The 14747-nt window shown below is 39.0% G+C and overlaps 1 long non-coding RNA gene across 1 annotated transcript in view; it reads right to left on the reverse strand.

The window, feature by feature from the left end:
- The window catches only part of LOC108700903, a 166779-nt gene extending 160864 nt beyond the window's left edge, over positions 1-5915 (reverse strand). The window contains exon 1 of the long non-coding RNA XR_001933063.2: positions 5019-5915. This is a non-coding gene — a long non-coding RNA (uncharacterized LOC108700903). The remainder of the gene's footprint in view (positions 1-5018) is intronic.
- Positions 5916-14747: the final 8832 nt, after the last annotated feature.

The following is a 14747-nucleotide window of genomic DNA, read 5'->3' on the forward strand; positions in this document are numbered from 1 at the left end:
CTTCCTACTCTTCTAAGCAGGGATATTTCTTGCGCCCCATATAGGCCTTTCAGGTCCCGGCCTGCCCATGATTAGACACCATCTCTCTTTATCTTTCCTAACAATTTGGTAATGAAGTATTGATTTCCACTTCCCTGTTTATGAGCTATATTACCTTCCCACTGATAAACGGTCCCATCTCCACTGTCGGAATTTCTCTCCCTCCCTGCAACAAACTGTCCCAGGTAGAAGATAATGGGTGCAGACGGCGATGTGCTCGTTTTAGCAATTGGTTGCCCATTACAGGGAAGATGGGAAAGGGGCCATTTGTCACCGTATAATGTCAGAGTGTTCTGCACAGAAAGCGGCCGCATTGCAAACTTGCTTTTCGCCGTAACGTCCATTTTCCCCTATTTATAATCCCTTTGGGACAGTTTGTCTAAAGGAAATGTTTCTATTCACTGAAGCCATTGCACTTGCACCTGGATCGACCAATCAAACGCGGTCGCTGGGGATCCATACATCACGGTAAGTACAAGAATTATTAGGTTTCAGCAGAGCCGAGAGCCAGGCAGCGTCTGAGCAATGTTAATCTTCTGTGCAGGTTGTTCAGATGGTAATGCCTCAACTGTGCGGCTGCCAAAGGATTTGTTTAATTTCATTATTTTCACTATCCTCCTCCCCCACCCCATCATGTCAGAATCTATACATTCTATAGTGCTTAGATATTAGAAAAAAAGTGAAACGGTCTTAAAATTATTTAAAGGGGAAATTTGCCATGCTGCAAGACGGATTGCAAGAACCAGTTGAATCAATAGGCGCAGACTTGCCCCAAAAGTATCACATGCAAATGGAATTTTAGAGCCACTTGTGATGCCTTTAAGTCACTGGTTATTATTACTATTAATAATAATAATAATAATAATAAAGAGGTTATTCACCTTTAGGTTAACTTATATAACGCAGAGAGTGATATTCGGATGGGGTCCACATTACTCTAGCAACCATGCAGTCTAAAAAAAAAAAAAAAAAAGCAAGAAATTTAAAAACTATCAAAAATAAATAATGAAGACCAATTGAAAAGTTGCTTAGAATTGGCTAAAAATGAATTTAAAGCTGAACCACCCGTTTAAATTAATATTTATAGTCTTATTTTGCTATTATTATTCTTGTTATCATTATTACAGTGCTACGCAATATGTTGGCGCTATAAAAATACATGTTAATAATAATAATAATAATATTAACAGAACTGAATTATAAAGTGGAATATACAGATTACTACTAGACGGCAACTCCAATTTGGCAGCTTATCTGCCTACGTATGGGACCATACGCTGTTAACCTTTAAATTAACTTCTAGTATGATGTAGAGAGGGATATTCTGAGACAATTTGCAATTGTTTTTCATTTTTTATCATTTGTGTTTTTTTTAGTTATGTAGCTTTTTATTCAGCAGCTCTCCAGTTTGCAATTTCAGTCTGTCTTGCTGCTAGGGTCCAAATTCCCCTAGCAACCATGTAGTGATTTGAATTAGAGACTGGAATATGAATAGGAGAGGCCTGAATAGTAATAAAAAGTAACAATAACAATACATTTGTGCCTTACAGATCATTTGTTTTTTAGATGGGGTCAGTGACCCACATTTGAAAGCTGGAAAGAGTCCAAAGATGAAGGCAAATAACTAAAAAAACTATAAAAGACCAATTGAAGAGAATTGCTTAGAATTAGTCATTCTCTAACATACTAAAAGATTCTTTAACTTAAAGGTGAGCCACCCCTTTACCAGATACAGTATTTATAAAGAACCAAAATATTCCCCTGCACAATAAATGGATGTATTAACTGAACAAACCAATTACATACAGAAAGCTCAGCATTATGGATCTCCCATAGACTCCATTTAATCCAAATAATTCTAGACTTGATTTCCTTTTCTGTGTAATAATAAAACAGTCGCTTGTACTTGATCCCAACTAAGATATAATTAATCCTTATTGGAAGCAAAACCAGCCTATTGGGTTTATTTAATGTTTATATGATTTTCTAGTAGACTGAAGGTATGAAGATCCAAATTACAGAAGGATCCCTTAGCCAGAAACACCAGATCCCAAGTATTCTGGATAACAGGTCCCATACCTGTACTTCATTGGACCCAACCACCATGTCATACGCAAACTTTTTAAAAATGAATCACCAAAAATATATTTGCCATCACAGTCGGATCTGCAAGCAACATGTCTAAGGTGGCAATGTTTAATCTGCTGTCCTATAAGAAAAGAGGAATTACCATCTCAAAATCTGGTTGGATGAAGTATTAGTAACTGGTGGTTGCTATGGGATACCGCACTGGTGAAAATGTCCCTGTTGCAGGTATGGGATCCATTATTGAGAAAACCCATTATCCAGAAAGCCCCTGAATTTCCGGGAAGGTCGTCTCCCATAGACTCCACTTTAATCAAATAATTTAGATTTTTAAAAAACTACTACTTTTTTCACTTTAATTATAAAAACAGTAACTTGTTCTTAATTCCACCTAAAATATAATTAATCCTTATTGTGGGCAAAACACCCCTATTGGGGTTATTTAATGTTTATATGATATTTTAGTAGATTTAAAGGTATGAAGATCTAAATTACAGAAAGACTCATCTGGAAAACCTCAGGTCCCAAGCATTCTGGATAACAGGTCCCATACCTGTACTACCTTCTACACCTAAAACTAACACTTAACCCTAAGCCCCTTATGCCCATTCTAAACACAAGTATGGGACCTGTTATCCAGAATGCTTGGGTCCTGGGGTTCTCTCTTATTGTAATTTGAATCTCCATACCTTAAGTCTACTAGAAAATCTTGTAAACATTAAATAAACCCAATAGGCTGGTGTTGCCTCCAATAAGGATTAATTATATCTTAGTTGGGATCAAGTACAAGCTACTGTTTTATTATTACACAGAAAAAGAAAATAGTTTTTATAAAAATTTGGATTATTTGGATAAAATGGAGTCTATGGGTGACGGCCCTTCCGTAATTTGGAGCTTTCTGGATAACCGGTTTCCAGATAACGCATCACATACCTTTAAGGGCAGATTTATCAAGGGTCGAATTTCGAAGTGGAATATACTTCGAAATTCGACCATCGAATTTAACTACTTTAACTTTGAATATCGATTCGAAGGATTTCAGCGATCGATCGATTTTACTTCGACTTCTAAAGACTTAAAGAAAAATGTTGTAGAAGGTCCCCATAGGCTAACATAGAACTTCGGTAGGATTATGATGGCGAAGTATTGAAGTCGAAGTTTTTTTTTAAAGAGACAGTACTTCGATTTTCGAACTCAAACTTTTTTACTTCGAATCAAAGTCGTAGTCGAAGTCGAATATGGCCTATTCGATGGTCGAAGTACCAAGAAATTACTTCCAAATTCGAAGTTTTTTAACTTCGAAAATTCACTCGAACCTTAGTAAATCTTTTGTGGAAATCCCAACGTCTACCCCTTATGACTTGCAAGAAAACCTTTTAACCCCACACGGAACCGATTTAGAGTGTGTGAACCTAAACACAGTAGCACAGTGTTAATTTTCCCCCCTCTTAAAAGTAAAAACCTAATGGTGGGGTAAACCAGACTCCGTGGTTAAACTATGGTCACAGCAACCATGAGCAAACTGAACAAGGAGCCAAAGCACTATCTTTGATTTTGATGATTTCATGTCATTTACGCAAACAGTAAAACCTTACTGCCCCTTTAAATACCAAATTGCAGCCTGCAAGAAAGGAATTTGGGCTAAAGGACTGACAGTTGTAAGAGTCGGGCATTTATAGCTTGCCAGGAAAAGGCCGCAGAGCTCTAAAAATATATTTATAAGACCATAAGGAAAACTCCAAAATCGATTCCGCGTGAAAGCTCTGGAAACATTATTGTGCTTTCAATTTATGGGCAGATTGTTATTTTTTATATGGGCAAGACTGGCCACTGAGGGCAGGTTATACCCCCCACCCACCCTGAATCCTGCTCAGGGCACATTCTCCTAAATAACACTACTGTAGTCCTTTATACACACCAGAACCTTCCCTATGCTCCAGTAGAATGGATAATACAGTGCCACACAGAACTCAGTATAGTAAATATGTACCAAGAGCTTACTCACAGTTAGATGGGTGATGTATATATAGAACTAAGGGGGCCCAGCCTGAAGGCCATTTGTGGTTAGATTTGGGGTGACTGTTTAATTGTGCCCTGGGTACCCCTGGAACTATAGCAGGTGACGGTTACCCCAATGTTACTATATATCTGTAACCTTGTTATGAGCTAAGGGAGCCCAGTCTGAAGGCCAGTTAGGGGGAGATTTGGGGTGAGTGTTTATTTGTGCCCTGGGTACCCCTGGAACTATAGCAGGGTGACTGTTACCCCAATGTTTCTATATATCTGTAACCTTGTTATGAGCTAAGGGGCCCGGTTGAGGGTCCAGTTAGGGGGAGATTTGGGGTGAGTGCTTATTTGTACCCTGGGTACCCCTGGAACTATAGCAGAGTGACTGTTACCCCAATGTTTCTATATATCTGTAACCTTGTTATGAGCTAAGGGGGTCCAGTCTAAAGGCCAGTTAGGGTGAGATTTGAGATGAGTGATATTTGTGTCCTGGGTACCCCTTAAACTATAGCAGGGTGACTGTTACCCCAATGTTTCTAAATATATCTGTAACCTTGATATGAATTAAGAGGCCCATTTAGGGTAGAACTTGCAGTTTACTGGAGTTCTTTGCTTCCCAGGGCCCTGGAACTATAACAGGGGGACTATTACATTAACAAATCCATATATCTGTAACCTTAACTTGTGCTATGGACAACTGTTGTTCCTGGACTACATAGGAGTGCTTTAGCTCCTCCCCCCCCCCCAAAAAATGAGCAAAGCCTCATTTATTGCTATAAAAATGTTCAGAATTTACAAAACAGAAATATTTGTTCACTGTAGAACAGAACTCGGTAAGACTGCTGTATTATGTATGTATAATAAATTTGTACCAAGAGCTTACTCACAGTTAGACGGGTGATGCATGTGAGGCACTCGAGTGCCAGGAATCCAGATGTAGAATATTAATCCAGCAGGAATTGCCGTCGTCACCCTGGGTCTGACTTTTTAGGTGCTGTCAGTTCATCCAGGATGGTTGTAAACAATGGGTGCTCTGCTTGGAATGTCAGTTTAGCAGGGACTTTGGAGGAAGCAGGTGCTGGGAACAGACACGGTTGGTTCTGGCTTCAAACAGGACAGGCCTTGCTGTTTATCTTGGTACTGATAGCAGGAAAAGTTCAGGAGACAAGTCAGGAGTCTTGCGACAGGAATCCAGGAACAGCAGACAGTAACAGGGTCCCATGCAGTGGGTAAAATTTTGTTGCAAAGTGCAGGGTGGTCTCTGGCAACGAGCTGCACCTGCTGAATAATGCGACACAGCTGATCCCAATTAATAGAGCTGGAGACACACACACTGTATTAGTAGTTGGTCTGTAGTTTGGGGCAGCTCATTATATGCAGTCTGAATCTATAGTGCAGGGGTAAGCGCAGGAAAGTCATAGTAAGTGGTTCTGAGCTCAAGCCCAGTAAAAGCCTAAATAAATGATATGGTTATAGTCCAATGGTTGGTACAGGGTAACGCTACCTACTAACTCACACTCCTTACTTGCTGGAGCAATATGTTACTCACCTATTTAGCTGTGACGTCCCCTGTGTTTATAGCCTACAGCATATTGGTTTCTACCCTAGTACTGGCTAGCTGTCAATCAAAGGGCCTTATATGCAAGCCTGTCACATGAACTTGTGTTTAACTTGTCCTTTATATCCCATTAGAAACATGCACAGGGATAAAACATTAAACAAAATTGTACAGGTACAGGACCTGTTATCCAGAATACTCGGGGAGCTGGGGTTTTCCGGATAAGGGGTGTTTACGTAATCTGGATCTCCATACCTTAAGTCTGCTTAAAAAAATCAGTATCAGTTAAATACAGTAAGATTGTTTTGCCACCAATATGGATTCATGCGCAAGGTGCTGTTCAGAGAGAATAAAAAGGAAATCAAGTTTAAAGTAACAACAGGTATGGGATCCGTTTTCTGGAAACCCGTTATCCAGATTACAGGAAGGCTGTTCCCCTTAGACTTGATTTTATCCAAATAAGTCACATTTTAAAAAACTATTTATCTTTTCTGTATAATAATAAAACAGTCGCTTGTACTTGATCCCAACTAAGATATAATTAATCCACTTTGGAAGCAAAACCAGCCTATTGGGTTTATTTCATGTTTATATGATTTTCTAGTAGACTGAAGGTATGAAGATCCAAATTATGGAAAGATCAGTTATCTGAAAAACTCCAGGTCCCGAGCATTCTGGATAACAGGTCACATACCTGTATTTGATTAAAATGGAGCCTATGGGAGATGGCCTTACCTCATTCAGAACTTTCTGGATAATGGGTTTCCAGATAAAGGATTCCATACCTGTATATTCCAAAGAATTATTCCAAAGAGTTATTCAGCAGCTCTCCAGTTTGCAATTTCAGCATTCTGGTTGCTAGGGTCCACATTACCCTAGCAACCATGCAGTCGGAAAAACAGAAAATCAGAAACAAATAATGAAGACCAACTGAAAAGTTGCTTAGAATTGGCTAAAAATTAATTTAAAGCTGAACCACCCATTTAAATTAGTGTTATTAGCATTTAAAAGATATCCTAATTTGCCATTTTTATTATTATTGTTGTTATTATTATCATTATTAACAGAACTGAATCATAATGTAAACTGGAAAATACAGATTGCTACTAGGCGGCAATTCCAATTTGGCATCTTATCTGCCTACATATGGGACCAGATACATTGTATGGCCATGGTTGTTCACCTTTAAATTAACTTTTAGTATGATGTAGAGAATAATATTCTGAGACCATTTGAATTTGGTTTTTATTTTTTATTATTTGTGTTTTTTGAGTTATTTAGCTTTTTATTCAGCAGCTCTCTAGTTTGGAATTTCCACAATGTGGTTGCTAGGGTCCAGCTTACAGTGGCAACCATGCATTGATACGAATAAGAGACTGGAATATGAATAGGAGAGGCCGGAATAGAATTTCTAGTACAGGTATGGGATCCGTTATCCAGAAAGCTCAGAATTACAGAAAGGGTGTCTCTCATAGACTCCATTATAATTAAATAATCCAAATTTTTAAAAATGATTTCCTTTTTCTCTGTCATAATAAAACAGTAGCTTGTACTTGATCCCAAATAAGATATAATTAATCCTTATTGGAAGCAAAACCAGCCTATTGGGCTTATTTATTGGGTTTATTTACATGGTTTTCTAGTAGACTTAAGGTATGACGATCCAAATTTACGTAAAGATCCGTTATCCGGAAAACCACAGGTCCCAAGCATTGTGGATAACAGGTCCCATACCTGTAATAAAAAGTAGCAATAACAATACATTTGTAGACTTACAGAGCATTTGTTTGTTTTTTTCGATGGGGTCAATGACCCTCTTTTGAAAGCTGGAAAATTTCAGAAGAAGAAAGCAAATAATTCAAAAACGAAGAAAAATAATAATGACGACCAATTGAAATGTTGCTTAGTTTTAGCCATTCTATAACATACTAAAAGTCAACTTAAAGGTAAACCACCCCTTTAAATAATAGACATTCCTGAAGTAGGGCGGAAATTCCTTCTTGATAAAAGTAGACGTAGCCTTTAAAAATAAAAAATACCATATTTTTAGGAAATTATGCAGAATAATGTCTTCCAGGGAAAGGGCAATATATTTATTGGGGGTTGGGTATAATTTCAGATTGCCAGGAAATATTATAAGAAGCCGCTTTTATAGGGACCCACAGAGGTGCTGGGAGAAGATATAAAGCTTGAGGGATGGCGTGGATAAAGCAAATGAAGTTTCTGCCGTGTCATTGTGGAGTAATGAGCCATACACTGAGAATATACCTCTCTCATCATGGAATGAAGATGACAGTGGAAAAGAGCTTGAATGACATGTCAGCTTTCATCCATCAATCAATCACCCGAGAACAAAGGAATAAAGTCATATCACACCGGGGCTCAGTCTAAAGGACGAGAAAGAGGAGAGGGGACAGAGCCGCGATATGGAGGTGGGGGGGACAGTTTAGACACGGGGGGGATCAGAAGATTGAGGTGGTGGCTTGATTGAGTGCATTCAAATTTAATATAGCAGATTTACTATACTTGTAGTTTATGAGTATAATACCAGTTTTTTTTGTACAAATGGGGTGAGTGTTAATTTGTGCCCTGGATACCCCTGGAACTATAGCAGGGTGACTGTTACCCCAGTGTTTCTATATATCTGTAACCTTGTTATGAGCTAAGGGGGCCCAGCCTGAAGGCCAGTTAGGGGGAGATTTGGGGTGAGTGCTTATTTGTGCCCTGGGTACCCCTGGAACTATAGCAGGGTGACTGTTACCCCAATGTTTCTATATATCTGTAACCTTGTTATGAGCTAAGAGGGCCCAGTCTGAAGGTCAGTTAGGGGGAGAATTGGGGTGAGAGCTTATTTGTGCCCTGGGTACCCCTGGAACTATAGCAGGGTGACTGTTACCAGGCTTTAACTTTAGAGTAAGCAGCCTGTGGTTAGGGGCCAGGAGGTATGGGGCCCCAACAAGGCTCCTAATTTCATATACATAAACAAGTCAACCTCTAAGCATTATTGGGGCTGAAAGAATAATTTACTGTGGGCCCAGTAATATCTAGTTCACCACTGACTGTTACCCCATGTTTCTATATATCGTAACCTTGTTATGAGCTAAGGGGACCCCAGCCTGAAGCCAGTTAGGTGAATTTGGGGTGAGATTATTTTGCCCTGGTACCCTGTAAACTATAGCATGACTGTTATCCCAATGTTTCTATATATCTGTAACCTTGTTATGAGCTAAGGGGACCCAGCCTGAAGGCCAGTTAGGGGGAGATTTGGGGTGAGTGCTTATTTGTGCCCTGGTATCCCTGGAACTATAGCAGGGTGACTGTTACCACCAATGTTTCTATATATCTGTAACCTTGTTATGAGCTAAGGGGACCCAACCTGAAGGCCAGTTAGGGGGAGATTTGGGGTGAGTGCTTATTTGTACCCTGGGTACCCCTGGAACTATAGCAGGTGACTGTTACCCCAATGTTTCTATATATCTGTAACCTTGCTATGAGCTAAGGGGACCTTTTAGGGTTGAACTTGCAGTGTATTTTATGTCTTGGCTTCCCAGGGCCCTGGAACTATAACAGGGGACTATTACATTAACAAATCCATATCTCTGTAACCTTGACTTGTGCTATGGAGAATTGTTGTTCCTGGACTACATAGGGGCGCTTTAGCCCTCCCCCCCAAAAAATAGCAAAGCCTCATTTATTGCTATAAAAATGTTTAGAATTTACAAAACAGAAGGATTTGTTCACTGTAGATCAGAACTCGGTAAGACTGCTGCATTATGTCTGATTTATCCCAGAAGTTGAAATTTAAACACATGAAGTCATCTTAAATATAAACTCTGCCACATAAAGTATATAATAGAAATACAGAAGCCATTAGTTAGCCCAGTGACACGGCAATAAACTCAGCTTGCATAAAGGGAACAATATTACTTAAACCAGCATGTTCTTATCTCAAAGAGAGAATTCTTTCACACACACACGTCATTCAGACTTTTCTCTGAAATTAAACAAAGATCTTTCAAATCACCTGCCCGGTTGTTTTCTTCTGTAAATGTGAAGCCCCTCCTGTCTCCTTCACAGAAAGGGGGTCCCCTATTTAACTCCCCCCCCTCCCCCAAGACTGATGAATGATGTCACAATAGGCAGAAAAGGTCGGCTCAGACTCAGAGACAAATCTTTTCATTCTTCGTTTATTAAGGTGATTAGTAATAACAATGGCTCATTGATTGCAATAATTGCGTTAATTACGAAATGAGTAAATCATTGTTAATGTAATTAAGAAAATTGATGAGGCTGTAAATATGATGTTTGGGGTGATAATTTTCAATCCACACAGGAAATATATATATATAAATATAATAAATCATGCCTTGGGTAACTAGGGACCACCATGATGGGTCGGGTTAGAAGTAGTAGAGTCCATCTCTTATGTGGCTGGGTACCAGACCTTCCTCGATCCATTAGCATCTTTGGACAAACTGTATATATATAAGTGACTCCCCTACATTTTATAGCTTGGGTAATAGGGACAAGATGGTGCGCTATAGTAAGCAGTAGAGGCATCTATATGTGCCTGGGACAGGACTTCTCGTCCGATTAGCATTTAGTGGAAGAATGTATATAGTATATCAGTGATATATAGTATTGAAGCGAATCCTAACTTTATTAGCAGGTATATAGTGGAGAGATGGTGCCTATAGTAGCAGTGGATAATAGTCTCTGGGAAGGGAGTGTGACTGTGGGATAGCAGGTATAGTAGGGAGAGATGGTGCCTATAGTAACAGTGGGATAATAGCTTCTGAGAAGGGAGTTGTGACTGTGGGATAGCAGGTATAGTAGGGAGAGATGGTGCCTATAGTAACAGTGGATAATAGTCTCTGGAAGGGATGTGACTGTGGGATAGCAGGTATAGTAGGGAGAGATGGTGCCTATAGTAACAGTGGATAATAGTCTCTGGGAAGGGAGTGTGACTGTGGGATAGCAGGTATAGTAGGGAGAGATGGTGCCTATAGTAACAGTGGATAATAGTCTCTGGGAAGGAGAGTGTGACTGTGGGATAGCAGGTATAGTAGGGAGAGATGGTGCCTATAGCAACAGTGGATAATAGTCTCTGGGAAGGGAGTGTGACTGTGGGATAGCAGGTATAGTAGGGAAAGATGGTGCTATAGTAACAGTGGATAATAGTCTCTGGGAAGGGAGTGTGACTGTGGGATAGCAGGTATAGTAGGGAGAGATGGTGCTATAGTAACAGTGGATAATAGTCTCTGGGAAGGGAGTGTGACTGTGGGATAGCAGGTATAGTAGGGAAAGATGGTGTCTATAGTAACAGTGGATAATAGTCTCTGGGAAGGGAGTGTGACTGTGGGATAGCAGGTATAGTAGGGAGAGATGGTGTCTATAGTAACAGTGGATAATAGTCTCTGGGAAGGGAGTGTGACTGTGGGATAGCAGGTATAGTAGGGAGAAATGGTGCCTATAGTAACAGTGGGATAATAGTCTCTGGGAAGGGAGTGTGACTGTGGGATAGCAGGTATAGTAGGGAGAGATGGTGCCTATAGTAACAGTGGATAATAGTCTCTGGGAAGGAAGTGTGACTGTGGGATAGCAGGTATAGTAGGGAGAGATGGTGCCTATAGTAACAGTGGGATAGTAGTCTCTGGGAAGGGAGATATTGTAGGGTGAGATTGTGGCAGTAGGGTTCTACATTAAATAGTAATTGTAAAATATAAGGATATTGAAAATGACTGAAGAGTTCCATGACATAGATATTCATTTCTCTTGTGTATTTTATAAATAAATTTTACTCCAACAACAAAACAAGAGAAAGAAACAAGCGGTACAACAACTTCTATTGTTCTGTCAGTCACTGATGGTTCACCCTAATGACCCTCCTCCACGCCTGCTGTTCCACGCTGCCACAATGTGAAATATTCGCTTCGAGTACTTCTGTGATCTCGGAATTTTGTTTACAGCTTTTCACAATTCCAAACCAGCGTTTTACCCACAGCGTCGCCCATAACAGAAGACAGTTTCTTCTCTCGTTAATGTTTTGTAAATGACAAAGATATAACGAGAGAATATACATGTTTGTAATAAAAACCAGGTTTCGCAAAGAGGAATTCCTTCCAAAAGTGAATATTAAATACCATCTAGTGGCCAAGGACAAAACATCATGGCATCCAAAATACGGGCATTAAGGTTTCTGCTGTCTGAACAATGGATAATAGGAATAAAGGCAAGGGATCGGTTATCTGGATACCCGTTATCCAGAAAGCTGCAAATTACGGAAAGGCCGTCTCCCATAGACTCCATTTTATTCAAATTTTTAAAAATGGTTACCTTTTTTTCTGTAATAATAAAACAGTAGCTTGTACTTGATTCCAACTAAGATATAATTAATCCTTATAGGAAGCAAAACCAGCCTATTGGGTTTATTTCATGTTTACATGATTTACTAGTAGACTTAAGGTATAAAGATCCAGATTATGGAAAGATCCGTTATCCAGAAAACCCCAGTTTCCGAGCATTCTGGATAACAGGTCCCATACCTGTATAGCAAAAATATTCCATGGAAAACCTTCCTTAATTATAAGTGTGAGCTGCCATACTGTTCCACCAAAACTTACCATACATTAAAGGGGTTGTTCACCTTTGAGTTAACTGTTAGTATGATGCAGAGAGGGATATTCTGAGACAATTTGCAATTGGTTTTCATTTTTTTTTATTTGTGGTTTTTGAGTTATTTAGGAATTTATTCGGCAGCTCTCCAGTTTGCAATTTCAGCAATCTGGTTGCTAGGGTCCAAATTTTCCTAGAAACCATGCATTGATTTGAAAAAGAAACTGGACTATGAATAGCTAAGGCGTGAATTGAAAGAAAATTAATAAAAAGTAGCAATAATTACATTTTCTAGATGGGGTCAGTGATCCCCATTTGAAAGCTGGAAAGAGTCTATAACAAAGAAAAAAATAAAGACCAATTGAAAAGTTGCTTAATGTTAGCCATTATATAACATACTAAAAGTTAATTTAAAGGGGAACCACCTCTTTAAGAGACGCTCTGCTGGATTTTTATACCTGTCCAATCAATATCTGGCTCATTTATGGTCAGATATCAAGCAGGGAAGCCCGTCGGAGGGCCCCATATATGGACAATTAAAGGGTTGGTTCACCTGTATGTTAGATTTAAAGGGGAACTATCACAAAAATGAAAATTTAATATAAGCTTCATCATGCCAAGATAAAAAAACTTTCTAAATACAATCAATTAGAAACTCTGTAAAGTTTCTGAAATAATCAAGTTTATATTCACTATCCCTCTCTCAGCATCTGTTTCTCTTCATTGTCTCTTCATGCAGCAGTTGGGTGTCAGATAATCATTGACAGTTAGATCCAATATATCTTATAGGGGGCTCCTTTTGCCTAGAAGATGTATTAGAGCTCACTCTATTAAACTCACCAGACATCACGTCTCTCTACATGCAGAATTTGTGCAAAAGGCAGTTATTTTGTTAGATTTTGTTTGTACTGGAATCAGTTATTTGAGTGAGCTCTAATACATCTGCTAGGAAAGGAGCCCCCCTATAAGATATATTGGATCTAACTGTCAATGAATATCTGACACCCAACTGCTGCATGAAGAGAGAATAAAGAGAAACAGATGCTGAGAGAGGGACAGTGAATAGGGATGTAGCGAACTGTTCGCCGGCGAACTAGTTCGCGCGAACTTCGACTGTTCGCGTCCGCCGCAAGTTCGCGAACGTCGCGCGACGTTCGCCAATAGGTGTTCGCGTCAAAATCGTTCGACCATTCGGTCGCTAAAATCGAACGATTTTCGTTCGATTCGAACAAAAATCGTTCGATCGAACGATTAAAATCCTTCGATCGTTCGAATCGAACGATTTTCGGATGTTCGAAGTTCGCGAACAGTTCGCGAACTGTTCGCATTTTTTGCCGGTGTTCGCGAACGGCGTTCGCGAACACATACTCGGCGGTTCGCTACATCCCTAACAGTGAATATAAACTTAATTATTTCAGAAACGATGCCGAATATTTAGTTGATTGGATTTACAAAATTTCTTATTTCAGTATGCTGAAGCTAATATTAAAATTTCATTCTCGCGATAGTTCCCCTTTAAGTATATTATAGAATTGCCAATTCTAAGCAACTTTTCAGTTGGTCTTCATTATTTTTTGTTTTTAATTATTTGCCTTTTTCTTCTGACTTTAGCTTCCCATTAAAATTATAAACCTACATTTTAAAACTATACCCACCTTATAGTTAACCTTTAGGGGCAGATTTATCAAGGGTCGAATTGAAAAGTAGAAATAAAAAAATTCGAATTTCGAGCTATTTTTGTGTACTTGGACTAGGGAATAGTCCAAATTCGAATTGAATTTGAAAATAATTCAAAAATTAGAAATTTATGATGTACTGTCTCTTTAAACTTCGACTTAGCCTATGGGGGACCTCCTAGGACCTATTTGGAGTCAATGGGTGGACTTTTTTTTTTTTAAAATACTTCTAATTGAATTCGATCGAATACGATCTTACTTCGATTTGACCGATTCGAATACAGCCTATTCACCCGTAGAAAAAAAAACTTTGATTTTTTAAATAAATTTCGGTTGGTCTTTTTTTATTCGAATTTCGAAGCTATGGGAGTTATGGGAGAAATTTGACCCTTGATAAATCTGCCCCATGTATATTATAGAATGGCTGATTCTAATAAGCTTTTTCATTGGTCTTCATTTTTTCTTTATCATAGTTTTTGAATGATTTCCCTTCTTTTTCTGACTCTAGCTTTCAAATGAGGGCACTGACCCCCTCTATAAAACATAGGCTCTGTAAAGTTACAGAGTTATTAATTTGTTATTGCTACTTTTTATTACTCCTCTTTCTATTCAGGCCTCTCCTATTCATATTCCTCTCTCTTAAGCAAATCAATGCATGGTTGCCAGGGTAATTGGGATCCTAGCAACCAGATGGCTGAAATTGCAAACTGGAGAGCTGATGAATAAAAAGCGAAATAACTCAAAAACCACAAATAATAAAAAATAAA

The sequence above is a fragment of the Xenopus laevis genome, chromosome 9_10L (genome assembly GCF_017654675.1).
Source record: "Xenopus laevis strain J_2021 chromosome 9_10L, Xenopus_laevis_v10.1, whole genome shotgun sequence".
Taxonomy (NCBI): domain Eukaryota; kingdom Metazoa; phylum Chordata; class Amphibia; order Anura; family Pipidae; genus Xenopus; species Xenopus laevis.